The 21,314-nt window shown below is 39.4% G+C and overlaps 1 protein-coding gene across 6 annotated transcripts in view; it reads left to right on the top strand.

The window, feature by feature from the left end:
- mtor (mechanistic target of rapamycin kinase) overlaps positions 1-21,314 on the top strand; it is a 316,990-nt gene that overhangs the window by 154,331 nt on the left and 141,345 nt on the right. The window lies entirely within an intron of this gene.

Raw genomic sequence — 21,314 nt, forward strand, 5'->3', positions numbered from 1 at the left:
TACGTTAGTTCTTCCAAAATGCATCACTTCGCATTTATCTGGATTAAATTCCATCTGCCATTTCTCCGCCCAATTTTCCAGCCTGTCTATATCCTGCTGTATTGCCCGACAATGTTCATCGCTATCCGCAAGTCCAGCCATCTTCATGTCATCCGCAAACTTGCTGATAACACCAGTTACACCACCTTCCAAATCATTTATATATATCACAAATAGCAGAGTCCCAGTACAGAGCCCTGCGGAACACCACTGGTCACAGACCTCCAGCCGGAAAAAGACCCTTCGACTGCTATCCTCTGTCTCCTGTGGCCAAGCCAGTTTTCTACCCATCTAGCCACCTCTCCTTGTATCACATGAACCTTAACCTTCTTAACCAACCTGCCATGAGGGACTTTGTCAAATGCCTTACTGAAATCCATATAGATGACATCCACGGCCCTTCCTTCGTCAACCGTTTTTGTCACTTCCTCAAAAAACTCCACTAAATTTGTAAGGCACGACCTCCCTCTTATAAAACCATGCTGTCTGTCACTAATGAGTTTGTTCTGTTCTAAATCGGCATACATCCTGTCTCTAAGAATCCTCTCCAACAACTTCCCTACCATGGACGTCAAGCTCACTGGCCTATAATGACCCGGGTTATCCCTGCTACCCTTCTTAAATAACGGTACCACATTCGCTATCCTCCAATCCTCAGGGCCCTCACCTGTGTCCAACTAAGAGACAAAGATTTCCGTCAGAGGCCCAGCAATTGCATCTCATGTCTCCCTGAGCAGTCTAGGATAGATGCCATCAGGCCCTGGAGATTTGTGTAGTTTTAATGTTACACTTCCTCCCTTGTAATGGAGATTCTCTCTTTGGTGAGAAGAATAGAGAAGCAATATATTATTTGAATGGCAAAACTGTAGAACTCTGGTACAGAGGGATCTGGATATCCTGCTACAAGTTAATATGTAGGTACAGGGAATGATTAGGAAGACAAATGGACATTGGCATTTATTGCAAGGGGGATTGAGTACCAAACTAAGAAATTCTTGCTACATCAATACTAAGTGAGATCCTATCTAGAGTGTGCTATTGCTATAGATATATTTTTATGTTTAAGGGGACTGTTTACAGATTCAGCTCTATTCTGCAGGCAGTTGGTGTGTCTGGGAAACATTTAGCTCAGATGCTGGGAGAGTAAAATAATTACTCATTTTAGACATACAGTGTTTACTTAGAATTGAGCTAATGGATTCTTTTTTATAGATGGTGATTTCCCCTGGGGTTTTGATTACAGGAATGGAATGTGGGTTTAGATATATAGGGTCATGTGATGAGTGGGTGGCACATGGGCCGCGCGCTGGCACAGTGGTTAGCACTGCTGCCTCACAGCGCCAGGGACCTGCGTGCGATTCCCGGTTTAGGTCATTGTCTATGTGGAGTTTGCACATTCTCCCCCATTTGCATGGGTTTCCTCCAGGTGCTCTGGTTTCCTCCGTCAGTCCAAAGATGTGCGGGTTAGGTGGATTGGCCATGCTAAATTGTCTGTTATTGTCAGGGGGATTATCAGTGTAAATATGTGGTGTTGTGGGAATAGGGCCTAGGTGGGATTGTGGTCGGTGCAGGCTCGATGGGCTGAATGGCCTCCTCCTGCACGGTAAGGATTCTATAACATTCTATAATATAGTTAATGGGAGGAGATAGGTCTGTAGCAGAGAAAAAAAGCTTTTCAGTTCTGGCTGGGAATTGCTTGAAGACAGAAGTTTTCTGCAAGCTGCTGAAACTCATTTACCTCTCTCTGAAAGCTTCAAGACTAATTACATTTATTATAGCAAGTATATTTATGGTTGCTAACTGTATTTAAAGTGTATTTTGAGTCTAAGATGAATGTTGCTTAATTGGAACTGAAACAGACATAAGTTAGAAATTAAAGTTGTTTCCTTTTCATTTTTAACTAGTACTGTTAATAGTTAAGCTGCATCATTTGTTAGAGTTATAGTTAAACTGTGTTACGAAATAAAGTTTGTTTTACTATAGAAGATCCCTAATTTGTCAGTGGAATTACTCCAGGCGTGAAGCATTCTATCCTTACATTTAGGCTAAAATAGAAAAATTGTTGGAGTCTAATCTGGCATCCTAATGTAATTTGGGATTTTGATCCAGCCGTCTAACGAGAGCACTGTGTGAAGCTTTGATCTCCTTACTCAGGAAATGATATAATTGCACAAGAAGCAATTCACAGATGATTCACCCACTGATTCCTGGAATGAAAGAGCTTCTTATGAGGAAGGTTTCAGCAATGGGCCTCTACGCATTGGAGTTTAGTAGAATGAGATGTGATCTTATTGAAACTTCAAAGATCTTGAGGGGACTTGATTCTGAAAAAACGTTACCCCTTGGGTGAATCTAGAACTAGCAGATAGAATTTAAAAATTAGGGGTCTCCCATTTAAGATTGAGTTGAGATTTCTTTGACTCAGTCATTAGTCTGTCGAATTCTCTTCACCAGAGCGCTCTGGATGCAAGGTCACTGAATATATTCAAGGCTGTGTTAGATTTTTGATTGACAAGGGAGTCGAGGGTTATGGGGACAGATGGAGCTCATTTTCAAATTTGACTAATCTGTATTTATACCAAACTAAGACTCGCAGTGGAAATAATGCAGCACTCCACAGCACCGCACTGAATTGTCAACCTGAATTACATTCAAACCCTGGTGCGGGGTTTAAATCCACAGCCTTCTTGACTTTGACTTTGGTTTGAGTGCAATAAGTAAATTGATAGATTAATGCATTTTCGTTTTACTTAAGTATGAAATGAAATGTAAAGGAAGAAAAGCATAAATGGCTCACACCGTTAATGAGGGTGGCATAAAACTATGTATTAACCAGCAAACGTGATCTTTGTTCTTCGAACATTGCTTAACTCCTCAAATGAGAGACAATCCTTTAATAACTTAATAACTAATAAAATGTGTTATTTTTTGATTTACAAACGTTTACAAGAGACAGACATTTTCTTTGTGGTGCTATGGGCAATCAAACATCATGCATTAAATTAGATCATTTTGTTTAAAATGGTGAACTAAGTTCATACAGCTGTTAGAGATATCAAAAATTACTGACATTCTGTTTGAAAAATGGAAACCTAGCATAATTTGTTTATAATTTAAAATAAAATTACTTTGGGGGTTGCCAACAAAGTGCTAAAGCATGCAAATGGAAATTTACAGATTGATAATTTTGTTTTCCTGTGTAAATATACTGCAATAAACCACCATGGAAGCTCTGGGGAAAACATTACAATTTTATTGTAAATTGTGAATAACTACAAAATCCCCAAATAATTTACAAGAACGTAAGTCTGTTCAGATTCTATTCTTTCCTGCAGTAAGCTTCAAATCCCATTTTGTCTCCAGCCTGAAGATTGTCTACTTCCGCCTTTGTAATGTCATCTGTCTCCAACCCTACTCAGCCCCTCTGTCACTGAAACCCTGATCCGCACTTTTGTTATCAGCTTCAAGGTTGTTTCTTTCTGACCAATCATGCAACTTCAGCTCATCCCTTAAGTTACTGCATGCAGCCTGCACAAAGTCCTTCTTGTACATCACTGCTATCTGCACTGAGACACGTTGGCTCCTGGCTTTCTAATTGAAAATTGCTATCCTTATGTTTAAATCCTTCAAACCCTCACACCTCCTTATTTCTTTACCCTCCCAGAAACTCGCTCTTTCCAGAACTCTGTTTCTCTGTCCTTTTCCTCTTTTACATATCCTCTTTCCCTTCATCCCACCATTGGTGGTCATGCTTTTTGCCACATGGGCCTTGCAATCTCTCCCTAATATCTCCATTCCCCTTTTTAACCAATCTTCTTTAAACCCTTCTCTTGAACAAAGCTTTTGGACAGTTTTCTAACATTTCCTTGGACCTGTTTTTTTTCATATCACACTCTGGGTTTGTGCCTTGGGCTTTATTCTATGTTCTGTGAATGCAAGTTGATGACGCATGGATCGATGCTTGTTTGGAAGAAGGGAATTTTGAGGTATTTGTATTTTCTAGCTTGCTTCCTTTTCCAATGACAGTTTTCCCCCTTTATCTGAATTGACTAGTATTATCAGCATAAATAGTTGAAGCTTAAGTGTCAAAACAAACTGCAGTGTTGAAGGACAGTTATTTGGTGTTTGGAAGATTAGATCAACCAGTGATTCAATAACCTATCTTCCCACTGTCCACCCACTTTCCAAATTAGATCAACGTTTATTATTTTGAGCAGGTTATTCAAAGTTATCGTCGGAAACCGAGAGAGAAATAAAAAGATCTTAAAATTTGACCTTGATTTTTATAATAATTTGAAATGCTTTGCAGGTGGTAAGACTCTTTAAAATTGACCTATTGCTATGTCTGTCTTTGTAGCAGCTGCAAAGGACTTATTCAGTTAGAGTGGGCAGAATAAAGTACAATAGTTTAGTAATTTTTTATTAATGTCAGGCAGCAATATGTTACACAACAATGTCTGATCCAGATTCCATTCGGGTGATATAGTGAGTGGCAGGACCAAACATTCAAAAATTAATGGTTCTGTAGCAACATTTACAATTTCAAGTATAAAAATGTTTAGTTTTGAAGGATTGAGTGAAAGTAACCATTTTGTAACTTAGATTTTTGTTTAATTGTTTAACTAAAGCCTGGATAAAACAGCTGGAAGCTAAAATGGAGCCCATCATACTATAATAAAAAAGCTGATTCAGTTCACAGTGCATCCGTAGGAACCTGTCTTTCTCATCATAAGATTTTCTACTGTACGTATATTGTTCTCATTCCCTTAGTCTTTCAATGTACTCAACATATACAGGTCTGGTTGCCATTGTAGATGGTACAGATTGAATATCTTTTATCCAAAAATCAAGCACATCCAAAAAGCACACTTTTTTAACCTTATCAACCTTTGGCACAGGAATTCTAGTTGTTTGCACAGTTTACTTTAGGATTTTTTTGGTGGTGAACCTATCAAAAAGAAACTTATTACAGGTGCCCAGTATTTATTGTTCAGTGATATATTTTGCTTTTCTAGCCATTTTATTTACTTTGGACCACAGCTAGCCTAGGCTTAGGCTATTGAATGTAAGTTTATACGTGGTATCTGAAAACTGCAATTATCTAAAATGCGAATTCAGTCAGCCCAAGTGTTTCGGGTAAAGGATACTCAACCTGTATAAATAGTGTGCTGCGGAATGCAGAACTGTTTTACACATTTATTATTGCACTTCAGGTTGCAAATGCTCCAAGATAGACCACAAATTTATCTCACTCCTGTATTGGTTTCTAAAAATGTGGGGGCTTGTGGAAACCTCCAGAAGAAGATCCATAGGCCTCACATTGTTCGCAAGCTACATTTTTGTCAGAAACAAGAAATAGCTTCCAAATGTGTTCCCAAGTAAGGGATTTAAGTTATTAAATTCTGAGACTGTAATAATGCAAAAATAGTCTGATTAGTCACCACGTGTCATAGAATCATTAAAGGTTTATGGTACAGGAGGCTACTTGAGCCATCATCTCTCTGCCAACCAAAAAACAAGCCACCCAACCTAATCCCACATTCCAGCGTTTGGCTTGTAGCCCAATAGATTACGGCATTTTAAGTGCATATCCACCTACCTTTGAATGAGTTGAAGGTTTCTGTCTCTAGTACCATTTTCCGGTAATGAGGTCCATACCTGTAATACCCTCTTGGTAGTTTGTTTTTTCTCATCTCCCCTGTCTCATTTCTCTACCAATCATTTAAATCCACGTCCCCTAGTCACTAACTTCTCTGCTGAGGTAAATAGATCCTCCCCATCCACACTCAGCCCCTCACAATTTTATTAATCTCAATCAAATCTCCCCCCAGCCCCCTCAGTTATAAGGAGAATTACCCCAGCCTATCCAGTCTTTCCACATGGCCGCATTTTTCGAGTACTGGTAATGTCCTTGTAAATCTCCTCTGTACCTTCTCTAGTGCAGTTACATCCTTTCGGTAATAAGGTGACTGGAACTGCACACATGTTGTGGCCTGTAATGATTTGTACAGTTCCAGCATGACCTCCCTACTCTTAGGATTCCATAAACTGCTTTAACCATTTTATCAACCTTTCCTGCGACCTTCAAGGATCTGTGAAATTTCACTCCAAGGTCCCTCACTCTCTCTACACTTCTCCATGTACTCCCATTAACCGTGTGCAATCCTTTGCCTTATTTGACCTGCCCAAGTGCATCATCTCACCCTTCACCAATTTGAATTCCATTTTGCCACTTTTCTGCCCACCTGACCAGGCCATTGTTATCTTCCTGCAGCTAACCTCCTCACTATCAGCCACATAGCCAATTTTCATATTCCACTGTTCCCATAATTGCTTGTCATACAGATCTTATTTATACCTGCTAATCTCTAATACTTTCTTAATATACTCTTGTTTTTTTTAGTTCCAGTCTTAATTAGGCACCTTCCTCAGAACATTGTATCAACATGAGTAGAAATACCAGTCGTTAAAACTAGTTATTTTCCATTTTCCTGCAATCAATAGCTCTACTGTTTGTTTGTACTTTTAACCTACATTTAGTGCAATTTTTGGAAGTAAATTTATAAATTAACTAATCATTTCCACTATGACTCAATTTTCTGATTGATGTCTTGCTCCTTTGAAATTGGGGTGTTTAAATTTGGCCATGTGTCACTAATTAGCAGTGATGGCCACTCAGTTTGATTTAAAATGTGACATTTTGACATATGCAACTCTTAAAAATAAATAGTTTCATATGTTCAAATGGAACCTGCATCACTCTTAGGCTGCAGCTATAGTGCAGTGGCACCTGTTTCCAATGATGAGTTGGCAGACCTGTTTATCATTTCCATTAACCTTGGGCTAACCAACTTTCAGGTGCAGTGAGAATGGATGTCATTGCAAGTGGCCATCTGAGCATTCCAGATAATTTTTCACTTCATTGAGTAGTGCGGATGTCTGTCTGCTTTCTAAGAATTTCAAAACGCTCCAGTCAAAGTTTTGGAAGTTGCCGTGTGGTCCAATGAACTGCCTGAGCTTTTGAAATGTGGTTGTGCAGGCAAGCGGAGTTCTGCGTGTGGGTAGAGTTGTAGCATAGTTGGTGTGAGCTTTGTGGAGGTGCTTGGATTTAATGCACTTTAGTATCAGATGGGACCTGCTACTGTAACCACTTTACACCAATGTGGAAATTACAGCAGTGACTTTTTTATGATTAGTAAGGATGTAGCTACACCAACATTTCCTTACTATTGATGGGTTTGTATAAAACAAAGATATGAGATGGTAAAATCTAATTTATTTTTAATTCCAATCCTGAATTTGATTTCTACTTGCCCTGCAACATACAACTCCTGTACTACAATTCTGTTGTTGAAGGAGGAATGTTACTGCCCGTGACCACTAATGACCGGTCCTTCAAATCTCAGTTTGAATTGTTTTGGAATCTGATTATGCATTTCTGAATCATACAAAAAAAATTAGGATTTGGACCTAAAGACTTGCATTATGCCTTGTATGTCATTCTCCCTGTGCTATTTTGCATAATGATTTTGTGCTCTGGTAATTCCTTTTTGAAGACCCACACTTTGATGTTTATATGGAGTGAGATCATTGCAGGGGAAATTCGATTTTAAAAGTTTTACTTTATATATAAATTTTAAACTTGACATTTGAAATATATTTTTGGTTATATTTAAGATCTTTAAAGAAAAATATGGCTTTGATTTAAGTATAAAATATGTTCATCATTTAGACCAGTCTTCGGTTTACCTTTTGTCTGAATGGTGTGAAAGTGAGCCAGACTTGCATATATTTCCTTTTTAGTTAATTAGCGTTGTGTGAAATAGATATAAATCGGATGGATTAAGTCAAGCAAGTACTACACATGAATTTGATCCATAAACAAAATTACAGGAATTGAAATTCTGTTTTAATTGCTGATTATCAGTTGATGCTCAATTGGTGGTCGAAAAACTATTTTACTGATTTAAAATTATTTCTATTTGAAGGTGTTTTCTAAAGAGTTGCACTACTTTTACAGTTGTTGAAGTGCATTTTAAAGAATCGTGTGGCACTTTTTTTAAAGAAGAGAAAGGCATTTAGCCAGTGCGCTGACCAGTTATGCTCCCTCCAGCATTAACATCAAAACGTAGTTAACCGACCATTCACCTCATTGCTGTTTGTGAGGTTTTGTATGTAAAATAGCAGCCAGGTTTGACCACATAACTCCCATGGCGCTCAAAGGGAATTCATTATGTACAAAGTGATTTGTATCATTTCTAAAAGCTATGGATTCCATGCTATCTAAATGATAGTCTACCTTTTTTATCTACGTATGCTACGGTGCAAACAATTTCCATTGTTTTCAACACTACAGGTTTCAGTTTCCATGAGATTTGTCCCATCATTCAGCCATATCTGCAAGGTAAACTGAGTCGAACTCCCAAATGAGAGGGAATCGGTGAAGTTTGAATAGCTCAAAAATGCATGATTAATTTTTCCCCCAATATGGCATTTTTTCATAACACTTTGCTTTATGAAGCTTATAACATATTTTTCTGAAGGATAAGTGGACATGTCACATTTCACTGAAGGTTAGCTATTCGTTTTTCAAAATTGCAAAGATAAAATTGCAGTGCAATTGAAACCAATGTGAAGAATGTGGTACATTGTAAATATACTGCGAATTAGTGTGTGGAGTTTTTTTGCAGCATGCTGTGCAGTAATTCTAGACCACAGCGGTCTATAGCTGATAAAAACAGGGCCACGACACAGACATCTGGTTTCCTCTTTGGAACATGGATAACACATTGTTCTTCTACCAACGAGAGTCAATACCTGGTCTGTTCTGTCAAGAGTTCTGACCAGATTTGAGGTTTTTGATCACAGTCTCTGCTTATTGTTATTTTTATAGCTCATATTAAAAGTTGCTTTAATACTAATTTCACAAGTACAGAACAGATACAACCTGGTGTAAAGAGACTGTATTTTGATCTTTCGATTTGTTCCACTGTGTTAATAATATTGCAAATTGAACTAAAGTGCAAGCTTTTAATGGCTAACTTTGTTGTAAATTAAGTATTTCAGCAGTATTGGTGAACTTTAACATGTTACTGTAAACATTAGCTGCACAACTCTCATAATTGAAGGTTAGAAATTTAATTCCGTATGATTGCTGGGGTTCATGCTGACTGAAAATTCAAATGCTCTGCATGCTGTCACCTACTTAGGAATGTCTACAGACAGATGTAACATTTGCAGCATATTTTGATTTTGCTTGTCATTTATCCCTGCACCCCCTTTGATCGTGAACAGTAAAATGAACTTGAGTGCATTTAATTGTTTGTGATTCTATTTATAAGGCATTTATTCTCTTTTGGTCTCCCATGTTATTCACCACCTGTGGGTGAAGGGTAGGTGATTTCCCAGGCTTCACTGCCTCCCCCCCCCCCCCCCCCACCCGCCCCTAGCCCCCCTCACTTTCCTGCTCTGGAATTGGCTGGTCAACCCCTGCCCCCAGCCCCCCTCACTTCCTGCTCTGGAATTGGCTGGTCAGATTTGTGTGAAAGCTTTCCATCTGTTTCTCGTCCTGTTTGTTCAGTCAGGGATGGAAACTTCTTGTATAGTAATTTATAGACTTCAATCTGTGTTGTTTGTGGAAGTGAGTCAGCAAACTAATGTGTTATACTATTGAATTGTCCTTTTCCTTAAGTAGTATAATATGCTACTGATGTGTAACTGTGCCATCTCCAATATTTACCACTGTGCATAGGTTTCATTAAATTATGCAGCTGCGTTTATGGATTTAAGACTGGAAAATAGGCTGACTTTTAAAATGAGGAAAAAAGTGAAATTTATATACATTTCCATGTTATTGCCATCTCCGATGCTGGAGGAAAAGTTGAGCTACATTGTTCTATTTAGATTTATTTAGTGTTCTGTAGATGTTATGCAGAAATACTAGGGGACAGAGAGTCTAGCATGAAGGAGGAACTGAAGGAAATCCTTAATAGTCAGGAAATTGTATTGGGGAAATTGCTGGGATTAAAACTCAAAGTCCCGAGGGCCTGGTGATCTGCATCCCAGAGTACTTAAGGAAGTGGCCCTAGAAATCGTGGATGCATTGGTGATCATTTTCCAGCATTCTATAGACACTGGAAGCATTCCAGTGGATTGGAAGATAACTAATGTAACCCCACTTTTTAAAAGAGAGAGAGAAAACAGGGAATTATAGACCGTTTAGCCTGATATCGATGGTGGGGTAAATGCGAGAGTCAATTCTTAAGGATGTAATAACTGCGCATTTGGAAAGCGGTGACAGGATCGGTCTAAGTCAACATGGATTCACTATAGGGAAATCGTGCTTGACAAATCTTTTGGAATTTTTTGAGGATGTGACCAGTAGAGTAGACAAGGGTGAACCAGTGGATGTTGTGTATCTGGACTTTAAAAAGACTTTTGACAAGGTTCGACATGAGATTAGTGAGCAAAATTAAAGCTCATGGTATTGGGGGTAATATATTGACGTGGATAAAAAACTGGTTGGCAGACAGGAAGCAGAGAGTGGGAACAAACGGGTCCTTTTCAGAGTGGCAGGCAGTGGCTAGTGGGGTACTGCAGGGTTCAGTGCTGGGACCCCAGCTTTTCACCATATACATTAATGATTTGGACCAAGGAACTGAATACAATATCTCCAAATTTGCAGAAGACACTAAGCCGGTGACAGTGTGTGAGGAGGATGCTAAGGGACTTGGGAGTCATTGTTCAAGATGCTCTTAAGGTTAATGTACAGGTTCAGTTGGCAGTTAGGAAGGCCAGGTTCAGTTGGCAGTTAGGAAGGCAAATGCAATGTTAGCATTCATGTCGAGAGGGCTAGAATACAAGAGCGGGGACGTACTTCTGAGGCTTTATAAGGCTCTGGTCAGACCTCATTTGGAGTATTGTGAGCAGTTTTGGGCCGCATATCTAAGGAAGGATGTGCTGGCCTTGGAAAGGGTCCAGAGGAGGTTCACAAGATTAATCCCTGGAATGAAGAGCTTGTCATATGAGGAACATTTGAGGACTCTGGGTCTGTACTCATTGGAGTTTAGAAGGATGAGGGGAGATCTTATTGAAACTTACAGGATACTGCGAGGCCTGGATAGAGTGGACATGGAAAGGATGTTTCCATTAGTAGGGAAAAATTAGAACCAGAGGGCACAACCTCAGGCTAAAGGGACGATCCTTTAAAACAGAGATGAGGAGGAATTTCTTCAGCCAGAGAGTGGTGAATCTATGGAACTCTTTGCCGCAGAAGGCTGTGGAGGCCAGGTCATTGAGTGTCTTTAAGATATAGGTAGATAGGTGTTATGGGAAAAAGGCAGGAGAATGGGGATGAGAAAAATATCAGCCATGATTGAATGGTGGAGCAGCCTCGATGGGCCGAGTGGCCTAATTCTGCTCCTATGTCTTATGGTCTTAAGAGGCTGCAGGGTAACTTAGACAGGCTGGCTGAGTGATCTGACTTATGGTTTTGAAGCAAGGAGTTTCATTTATGAGTTACATAATTACTCTTCTTTATCTGAGTGAACATTTAGCGGGGAGAGGATCCTAGGAAAGTTGATGACCATATTGCCTATATTTATAAGGATGGATAATACTAGGATATCTTTGTCATCAGTACTATGCTGGAGCTATATTTTTCCAGAATAGATTTTGGTGACATTGAATTTATCTTTTCATGTCATTGAATTTATTTTCCATTGTCATGCACTCTGAAGGCCTATCTATTCATAACTTTAAACGTTGATTGCATTCAGTGTATAATTTTCTGGAACTGTCTTTTATTTAAAAATGGACGCTAACAAAACTGCTAGGATGACTGTCAAAGGTCAGCTGCCTTTTTTCAATTTCTGTCTCAAGTCCCTGAAAAGTTCCTGATTGAATAACCATGGGTGTGAGCCTCCCTCATGAATACCAAGATGAAACCTCTTTTTGGGGTTTACGCCTGCTGTTTGTGGTTTACCTGAAACTCAAAATCTATAAACACCTACGCTGACTGACTGTGAGCTCTATGTTGAACAAAAGGGAATTTCAGAAACCAGTTAATCGAAGTGGGTGTGAATAGCCATCTTCTATTGTGTAGCAATAGCTTCAGAACTCCAAACCATTTTGGGTGGACAGCAGCAGTTGATCATGTGACCAAAACCAACTTCTTTTATCTCAAAGATCAGAGCGAAACTCGTCAGTCTACACGGAACATTAGCTAAAGGATGTAAACGGCAGAAATGGGCAGTAGACCCATGTCTTTTTAAACCTGGTGGCTGCTTGCATCTTAAAAATCTCCCACCTGGTTCTGATCCCAAGTCCATATGCACAAAAACTTGACCTCCTGGGAAGAAAACAACAAGTAACCAACTTTGAGATCTGCCGGAAAAGTCCATCTCTTTGAAGGGATCCTGCAACAAGGCTGAAATATGACCCCAGCTATTGAAACCACCAAAGCTACCCCTTCAGGGTATTGGTGAGGCCGCAGCTGGAATACTGTGTGCAGTATTGGTCCCCTTATATGAGGAAGGATATATTGGCATTGGAGGGAGTGCAGAGAAGGTTCACCAGGTTGATACCGGAGATGAGGGGTTTGGATTATGAGGAGAGGCTGAGGAGATTGGGTTTGTACTCGTTGGAGTTTAGAAGGATGAGGGGGGATCTTATGGAGACTTATAAGATAATGCGGGGGCTGGATAGGGTGGAGGCGGAGAGATTCTTTCCACTTAGTAAGGAAGTTAAAACTAGAGGACACAGCCTCAAAATAAAGGGGGGTCGGTTTAAGACAGAGTTGAGGAGGAACTTCTTCTCCCAGAGGGTGGTGAATCTCTGGAATTCTCTGCCCACTGAGGTGGTGGAGGCTACCTCGCTGAATATGTTTAAAGCGCGGATGGATGGATTCCTGATCGGTAAGGGAATTAAGGGTTATGGGGATCAGGCGGGTAAGTGGTACTGATCCACGTCAGATCAGCCATGATCTTATTGAATGGCGGGGCAGGCTCGAGGGGCTAGATGGCCTACTCCTGCTCCTATTTCTTATGTTCTTATGTTCAGGAGTGAAAATATATTATCTCAATGGACCTGCAACATGTTTCCTCTTCAGATGAACCAGTAATGTGACTTCCGAACTGTTCCTTTATTTGTAATTGGTAAAAGTGTGGTATCCTTTGTAACTATATTTTTTCGTGTGTGATAGTGCAAAACTTCCCCTGGTGAATGCATGAATAAATAATCATTTTTATGTAAATCCACAAAAGTTGATCTCACACTCTGGTTGAGAAACGCATATGCACTGATTATGAACAGTAAGAGAATAGAAAATAAGAGGAGTAGGCCATCTCTGCCATTCATTATGATCATGTCTAATCATCCAGCTCAGTAGCCTGATTCCGCCTCCCCTCCCCCATATCCTTTGATCTCCTTTGCCCCAAGAGCCATATCTAACTCCTTCTTGAAACATACAATGTTTTGTCCTCAACTGCTTTCTGTGGTAGTGAATTCCACAGGTTTACCACCCTCTGGGTGAAGAAATTTCTTCCCATCTCAGTCCTAAAAGGTTTACCCTGTATCCTTAGACTTGACCCCGGGTTCTGGTCACCCCCACCATCGGGAACATCCTTCCTATATCCATCCTGTCTAGTCCTGTTAGAATTTTATTGGTTTCTATGAGATCCCCCATTCTTCTGAACTCCGGCAAATATAATCCTAACTAACTCTATCTCTCCTCATACATCAATACTGCTATCCCAGAAATCAATCTGGTAAATCTTCTCTACACTCCCTCTATAGCAAGAACATCTTTCCTCAGATAAGGAGATCAAAACTGCACACAATATTCCACATGTAGCCTCACTAAGGCCCTGTATAATTGCAGCATGACATCCGTGCTGCTGTACTTTAATCCTCTCACTATGATGGCCAACATACCATTTGCCGCCTTTAGCGCCTACTACACCTGCATGCTTACCTTCAGCAACTGGTGTACAAGGACACCCAGGTTTCCTTGCACATTCCCCCTCCTAATTTGTAACCATTCAGAAAATAATGCCTTCCTGTTTTTGCTACCAAAGTGGATACTTCCCACCCCCCCTCCCCCCGACTCACGCGCACACGCACACGCGCACACACACACATCTAGCTTCGTATCAACTGCAAATTTGGAGATATTACACTTGGTTCCCTCAGCTAAATCATTCATATATACTGTGAATAGCTGGGGTCCCAGCACTGATCTCTGCGGTACCCTAGTTGTCGCTGCCTGCTATTTGGAAAAGTTCCCGTTTATTCCTACTCTTTGTTTCCTGTCTGCCAACCAGTTTTCTATCCCTCTCAATGCACTACCCCCAATCCAAAGGATTTTCACAGTAACTTCATTGCAGTGTTAATGTAAGCCTACTTGTGACATCAAATAAATAAACAAACTTAATTAATTTTGCATACTAATCTCTCATGTGGGACTTTGTTGAAAGCCTTTTGAAGGTCCAAATAAACCACATGTACTGGCTCCCCTTTTCAACTCTACTAGTTACATCCTCGAAGAATTCCAGTAGATCTGTCAAGCATGATTTCTCTTTCGTAAATCCATGTTGACCCTATCCAATTCTACCACTGTTTACCAAGTGCTCTGCTATCTTTAATAATGGGCTCTAGAATTTTCCCCATTGGTCTATAATTCTCTGTTTAACAGTTGCCTGAACCTACCATCTATTCTATGGTGTCCTGGCCACTATTCTTCAATCGACATCACAGATTATCTGATCATTATCACGTCATAGACTTTGTGGGAGTTTGTTGTGCAAAAACTAGCAAGCCCATTTCCCACATTACACCCGTGACTTGGCACACCTGATGGTTTTGAAAAGCGCTATTTGTATGCAACTCTCTTATTTAATTTTTGCCTTTCTACACCATGTCTTCAGTCCTTTGTAAAAGCACTGATCTGTTTGTCCATCATTGTTCATTCAGTATATAACTTGAACCTTGTTTGTTCTAATCAACAGCATGTTCATAATTTCCTAGTAATATTTTGTGGATATTATTTGGTACTGTAATGAAATGATATTTAACTTGTAGGGAGTTTTTTCAACCATCTGGTGTACAAAATGAGTAAAAGAGCGTATGAAGTTTGCATTTTTAGTACTTTCACATTTAAGAGCATAAATTCAGGAGCAAGTAGATATCACTTTACTCTTCCAGCCATTTTTATTCAGCACTCTGTGGTGTTTTGTTTTAATTCATTTTATGGAATGTTGGCATCGCTGGGTAAACCAGCATTTATTGCCCATCCCTAGTTGCCCCATGAGAAAGTGATGGTGAACTGCCTTCTTAAACTGCAGTAGTCCCTGAGGTGTAGGTTACCCACAGTGCTGTTCGGGAGGAAATTCCAGGATTTTGACCCAGCAACAATGAAGGAATAGCAATATCTTTCCAAGTCAGGATGGTGAGTGGCTTGGAGGGGAATTTCCAGGTGGTGGTGTTCCCCGACATCTATTGCCCTTGACCTTCCAGATGGTCATGGTCGTGGGTTTTGACGGTGCTTTCAAAGGAACCTTGGTGAGTTTCTGCAGTGAATCCTGTAGATGGTACACATGGCTCCCACTGTTCGTCCGTGGTGGAGTGATTGAATGTTCGTGGAAGGGGTAGCAATCAAACGGATTGCTTTGTCCTGGATGGTGTCGTGCTTCTTGAGTGTTGTTGGAGTTGCACTTACCCAAGCAAGTTAAGAGTATTCCATTACACTCCTGACTTCTACCTTGTAGATGGTCGACAGGCTTTGGAAAGGCAGGTGACTTATTCGCTGCAAGATTCCTAGCCTTTGACCTGTTCTGGTAGCCACAGTATTTATATGGCTAGTCCAGTTCAGTTTCTGGTCAATGGTGACCCTCGGGATGTTGATAGTGGGAGATTCAGCGATGGTAGTGCCATTGAATGTCAAGGGGGAAAAGAACACATGCTATCCCCAAAATATTTCTATGAATCCATTGTAATAATCATGGAATTTGACATTCAGTAATTGTAAGATGACACCCTGATTATTGTTCTGACATAGTCTCCAATCGCTGATAGCCACAGAATTGGGTCACTGGCCTGTCATGTGTGCACCATGATGGATTCTGTTTCTGAAAAGAGAGGTTTAAAGCATTTTGACTGTCATGGGAATACTTGCATTTCAACTAAGTCATGTTGTCCATCACTGATATAAATTATGCTGCTTCAGGAGACAATGTGGAAAAACTGCAATATTTAAATTTCTCGCTCATTGTGGTATAAGGCATTCGCAAAATTTCACAGAAAAGTTGAGAAATCTTTAAGCCTTTTGTAATGCAAGTAGACAGGTAGAAACAATAAGCATTTAAAAGATCTTGTGCTACTGTAGCATCTTCTATACTTCTTACTTAGCGTCTTGTTCAACGGGGTAAAGAATTTTTAAAAATCACTAAGTGTAGACTTTCTGCCAGAAACTAAAACTGAGCAGAAACAATATAAAAATGATCTGGCTGTTTATTTAAGTGCTTGTTTATTAATGTTTTATTTTTATTATTTGTCAACATTATTTCTTTGCTTTCCCATTTAAAAGACTGAAAATAAGATTTTGGTATTTGCATGTTGATTCACCTTATAACAGTGAAGCAGTTGGCTTACAAGAAGATCCTGTAAAGGCGAAAGATCCCATTTGGATTGCTCAACTTGGGTAGTTGAATGAGAATGTTTTCAAGTGGACGTCAATCATAAGATATTTCAGTTGAAGTCATTATTCCTCCTCGTGGACATATTTAAAGGATTTCTTGACAAACTGCCTGTTCATTTGGTATAATACTTCACTGATCTTGTTTAAGTGAGAAATGTAGTTGACCCGACATTCAAAGAAGTTGACAAGCAAATGTTTTGTTGTGGTTTTTTAGTGACACATTTTCATATCTTTTTCCATCTGGAGGGACTTGGAGACGGCAGCAGTGGGCAGGTGGAATCCAGATGTGCCCATCAGCAAAACTGTAGGTGAAGCCTCCATTTTTGTTTTAAATGTTCACTGAATTAAATCAAGAACAGTAGATGATGAAGGATGATAAGACAGCAATTTCCTCGATCAATTTCTATAATCTTCTCTATGCTTGAGCAAAGTTCAGGAAGTTTACAATTTGTCACTTGAAACCCAAGAATTTTTTTATATTTCTTCTCCGGATATGGGCAGCGTTGGCAAGGTTGCAATTGCCCATCCCTAATTACCATAAGAAGGTGGTACAGGACCTTTGAACTTCTGGAGCCCTACACATGCTCCTGCAATGGTGTTGGGTAGGAAATTCTTAGATAAGATGTATAGTCACATTTATCTGGCATACACTGTGGCCTTTGTGAGAATTTTATCTCAAATATTTGCTGGGGAGATTGGCTGACAGAAGTTGTCATTGAGGATTTGTCACGGAGGCTGGTGGGTTCTTGGGGACTTGTCTGAATTTTCTGCCCATTCATAATGGCTGGTAAAAAGCTTATCCCACCGTGTAAAAGCTGAAAATTTTGTCATTCACAACTGATTACTGGAGGAATAATATAGATAGTATATATTATAGGAAATCAATAATAGTTGAATGTTCATTATGTATTTGGTAAAGTGATCAAAGCCATTTCCATCTCTTTTAGTTGCACTATTTTTGTGGTTCTGTCTACGCAAAATGCAAGTAGGAACTTCGCAGCAAAGTTTAGTTTTGATGTACTATGCAGCAAATTGATGCGATGTTGTTTTGTCTGCCCAGAGTCTGTGAAATAGAGTTGTGCTGCCAAGGCTGGTGTCATACACATGGAAGGGAAGGATCAGAAGGTTTCCCCCCAAGGATGTTGCCTGGTATGGAGGGGAGATCCTATGAGGAGAGGCTGAGGGATTTGGGATTGTTTTCGCTGGAAAGGCGGCGGCTAAGAGGGGATCTTATTGAAACATATAAGATGATTAGAGGTTTAGATAGGGTGGATAGTGATAGCCTTTTTCCTCTGATGGAGAAATCCAGCACGAGGGGGCATGGCTTTAAATTGAGGGGGGGTAGTTATAGAACCGATGTCAGGGGTAGGTTCTTTACCCAGAGGGTGGTGAGGGATTGGAATGCCCTGCCAGCATCAGTAGTAAATGCGCCTAGTTTGGGGGCGTTTAAGAGATCCGTAGATAGGTTCATGGACGAAAAGAAATTGGTTTAGGTTGGAGGGTCACAGTTTTTTTTTGTTTTTTTTTAACTGGTCGGTGCAACATCGTGGGCCGAAGGGCCTGTTCTGCGCTGTAATGTTCTATGTTCTATTCTATGTTCTAAGAATGCTTGAGTATATCCTCACAGCCAGTGTAGCAAAGCGTTTGTGGGAACATGAGAATAAGATGCTGGTCTGCTCATCTGATATCACCTGATGCACAAAAGTTTGGATGAACAGAAAATGGAGCATCATCCTTACCCAAAATATTCTGATCTCCCTACAATAAAATATCTAGATTTCCGAATGAAACCCTATTAATTGAAAGTTTCTAAACAAACAAAACATGCTTACACAAATATGTTTCACCAGAGACTTTGAAGGATACAAAATTCTTATAGCTCCAAGGGATAGATGCAGGAAGGATGTTTCTCCTGCCTGGGGTGTGGGGGGGGGGAGGTGAGAGTTTAGAACCGGGGACGCAGTCTTGGAATAAGCGTTAGGCCAGTTAGGGCTGAGGTAAGAAGGAATTTTTTCATGGAGTATGGTGAATCTTTGGAATTCTGTACCCCAGACATTGATAGATTTCTAGATATTAAAGATATCAAGGGATATGAGGATAATTCAGAAAAATGGTGTTGAGCTGGAAGATCAACCATGATCTAGGTGAATGGCAGAGCAGGTTCACGGGGCCAAATGGCCTCCTCCTGCTCCTATTTCCAATGTTCCTAGACATTCCTAATTTACTAAAGATGACTGAGGAAATGTTTTTTCCTACATATAATTTATGAAACTGTGCCTTGAAATTCTTGGTTCAAGGACGGGCTCTGTGACATACTGTTTAAGTATGACTGGCTGCAAATTATCACCATTTATTGCTGGATTTGAAGAAGGAAACAAGGTAACAAGTTATTAACTTGGCAGGAATGGACTATGTCAGCTGTATGTTATTCTTCAGGATTGGTCTGGGAGTGTGGCGGTTTTCTCCAGTGTATCCAGAAGTTTAAAAAGTGAAGAGAGACAGTGCTGGCAATGTTTGTTCATAGAGAAGCCCATTCACTCGGTGCAAAGCTCTGTTGACTAGAGATTCCCAAGACAATACTCTCATGTTTACAAAGATAATAAATAAGAACCTTTTAATCACATTGCCAGAAGTGCAAGTATTGAAAAAATTGGGCTACAAGGAATCATAGAACCAGTATTCGTAAAATAATTTTAGTATCTGCTATAAATTGCCAATTTTGTTGTCACAAAAGTTGTATTTATTTAGCCCTTTCACATAATGAAAACATCCTAGGACATTGCCGAACGAGATTAATGGACAGTTCGGAAAGTGACTTATTCAAGGAAAGTGTTTTAAGATTATTTTTAATTCAGGATTTAAGAACAGACAGAGTGCAAGAGTATAATACCTAATGGATCTGCTATCGATATTGGGGAAGAGGGAGGGCACGTAAGTCAGAAGAGAGGATATGTATGTTGGGATGTAGGAATTAAGAAGATGTTGGATTGATTGAGTAACATTGTGGAGGAATTTGTGGTGATCTGAATGAGGATTTCACAGTTGGTTTTTTGGGTACTCTGAATGGGATGTGGTGTTTTAGATTAGTTGGAACATGTATTGGTAGAATTGGTGAAGAGGGTTTTTTTGAGAAATTAAGTCTATTAAATTTAGGGTGAATATATGTCACATGAATCTATTTATTTGGTCATGTTTTGGGAATCCTACATTGTCAAAGTGGGACTGTATATTTAAGAAATATATTATCCATATTTTTTCACCTTATACATTTGTATTCACATTGACATTGGGTGAACAAGATGGAGATTCCCAGTCTATTGTATTATAAACACTGATTTTGAATTCCCTATTACCTCTGCCATCCAGTTGATGATGTGACAGAGACTTGAGGATAGCCGAGGGAAAATGTTGGTACATATGTTTCCAGATGGTGGTTGTGGTGTTGAGTCTTTTGAAATCTTACCCTGGATTATTTGCTTCTCGTAATTTATATAATGCTAAGTGTGGATGCCAAAGCCCTGTGCCTCTGAGGATGTTTATCATTTTTTTTGAGATCTTGGTAAGAAAAATGAATAGCAAGTCCCAAGTAATGGCTAGAAGATATTGGATTACTTGTGTCTCCATAACAACTCGCATCGCATCAGATCTTTGAGTTGAAGATATGAAATTAATTTGTAAACAAAATAATTTACAAATGAATGGTCTAACAACAGATATATGTTTACAGCATGCTTCCTTATAGATAACTCATGTAATCATAGCCCTTCTTCTCGGACTCTTCAGACTAATCTATAATTTTTTTTCTTGTGTAGCCTATAATCGGTTCAACTGGATTCTAATATTTAACTCTGTCTTTAGCTTATCGATTGGATCCACTGCTTACATACCCTTTCACCTGTTGTAGCATGTTTGGATTCTTCATAGCTCATAAGTGTAGTCTGAATAATTGTTTAAAATGCATTAAACTGAGCAAATCACAGCGTCTATCTATTCAAAGTTAACCTGGTTCCTTCCGTCAAACTTTGTAGCATCCGTAGCAAAATCTTTGATTTCCTCTTGTACAATGATAAGATGTAAAAAAAAATTGTTACTAACTGATACGACACAAAAATCTATTCTTCTGTCACAGTGGTGAAGTGCTGCCCTTTGCGATCTTAAAAGCCTGGGTGCAGGTTGTCACTGATGCTTTCAAAGTCTGTTTTATTTTAATGGGCCCTTACATAAATTGTGACCAAATAATATTTAAAATGCAGTAAAATTCTGGCAATATTCTTAGCTATATCTTTACAGACCTGTGGGGAGACAGTTGTGAAGCTTAATTTATGTGGATTCCTTTGCTTGGATTATATTTTAAGGAATTAGAATATGTATTCAAAAATACATATTGTAATTCCTTAAAATATAATCCAATACATTACAATATGTATTCAAAAATATACTTGAATATTTATGTATCTTACGAGCATTAATAGATCTTGTGCAATGTTAAGTTGTAATCGTTTAATCGTTAAATTGGCTTTTACTCTGAACCAGCAAAGATTTGTATTTTTACTTCTGCCTCTTATTTTACATAGCATTCTTT

This window comes from Mustelus asterias, chromosome 22 (genome assembly GCF_964213995.1).
Source record: "Mustelus asterias chromosome 22, sMusAst1.hap1.1, whole genome shotgun sequence".
In the NCBI taxonomy this organism is placed as follows: Eukaryota; Metazoa; Chordata; class Chondrichthyes; order Carcharhiniformes; family Triakidae; genus Mustelus; species Mustelus asterias.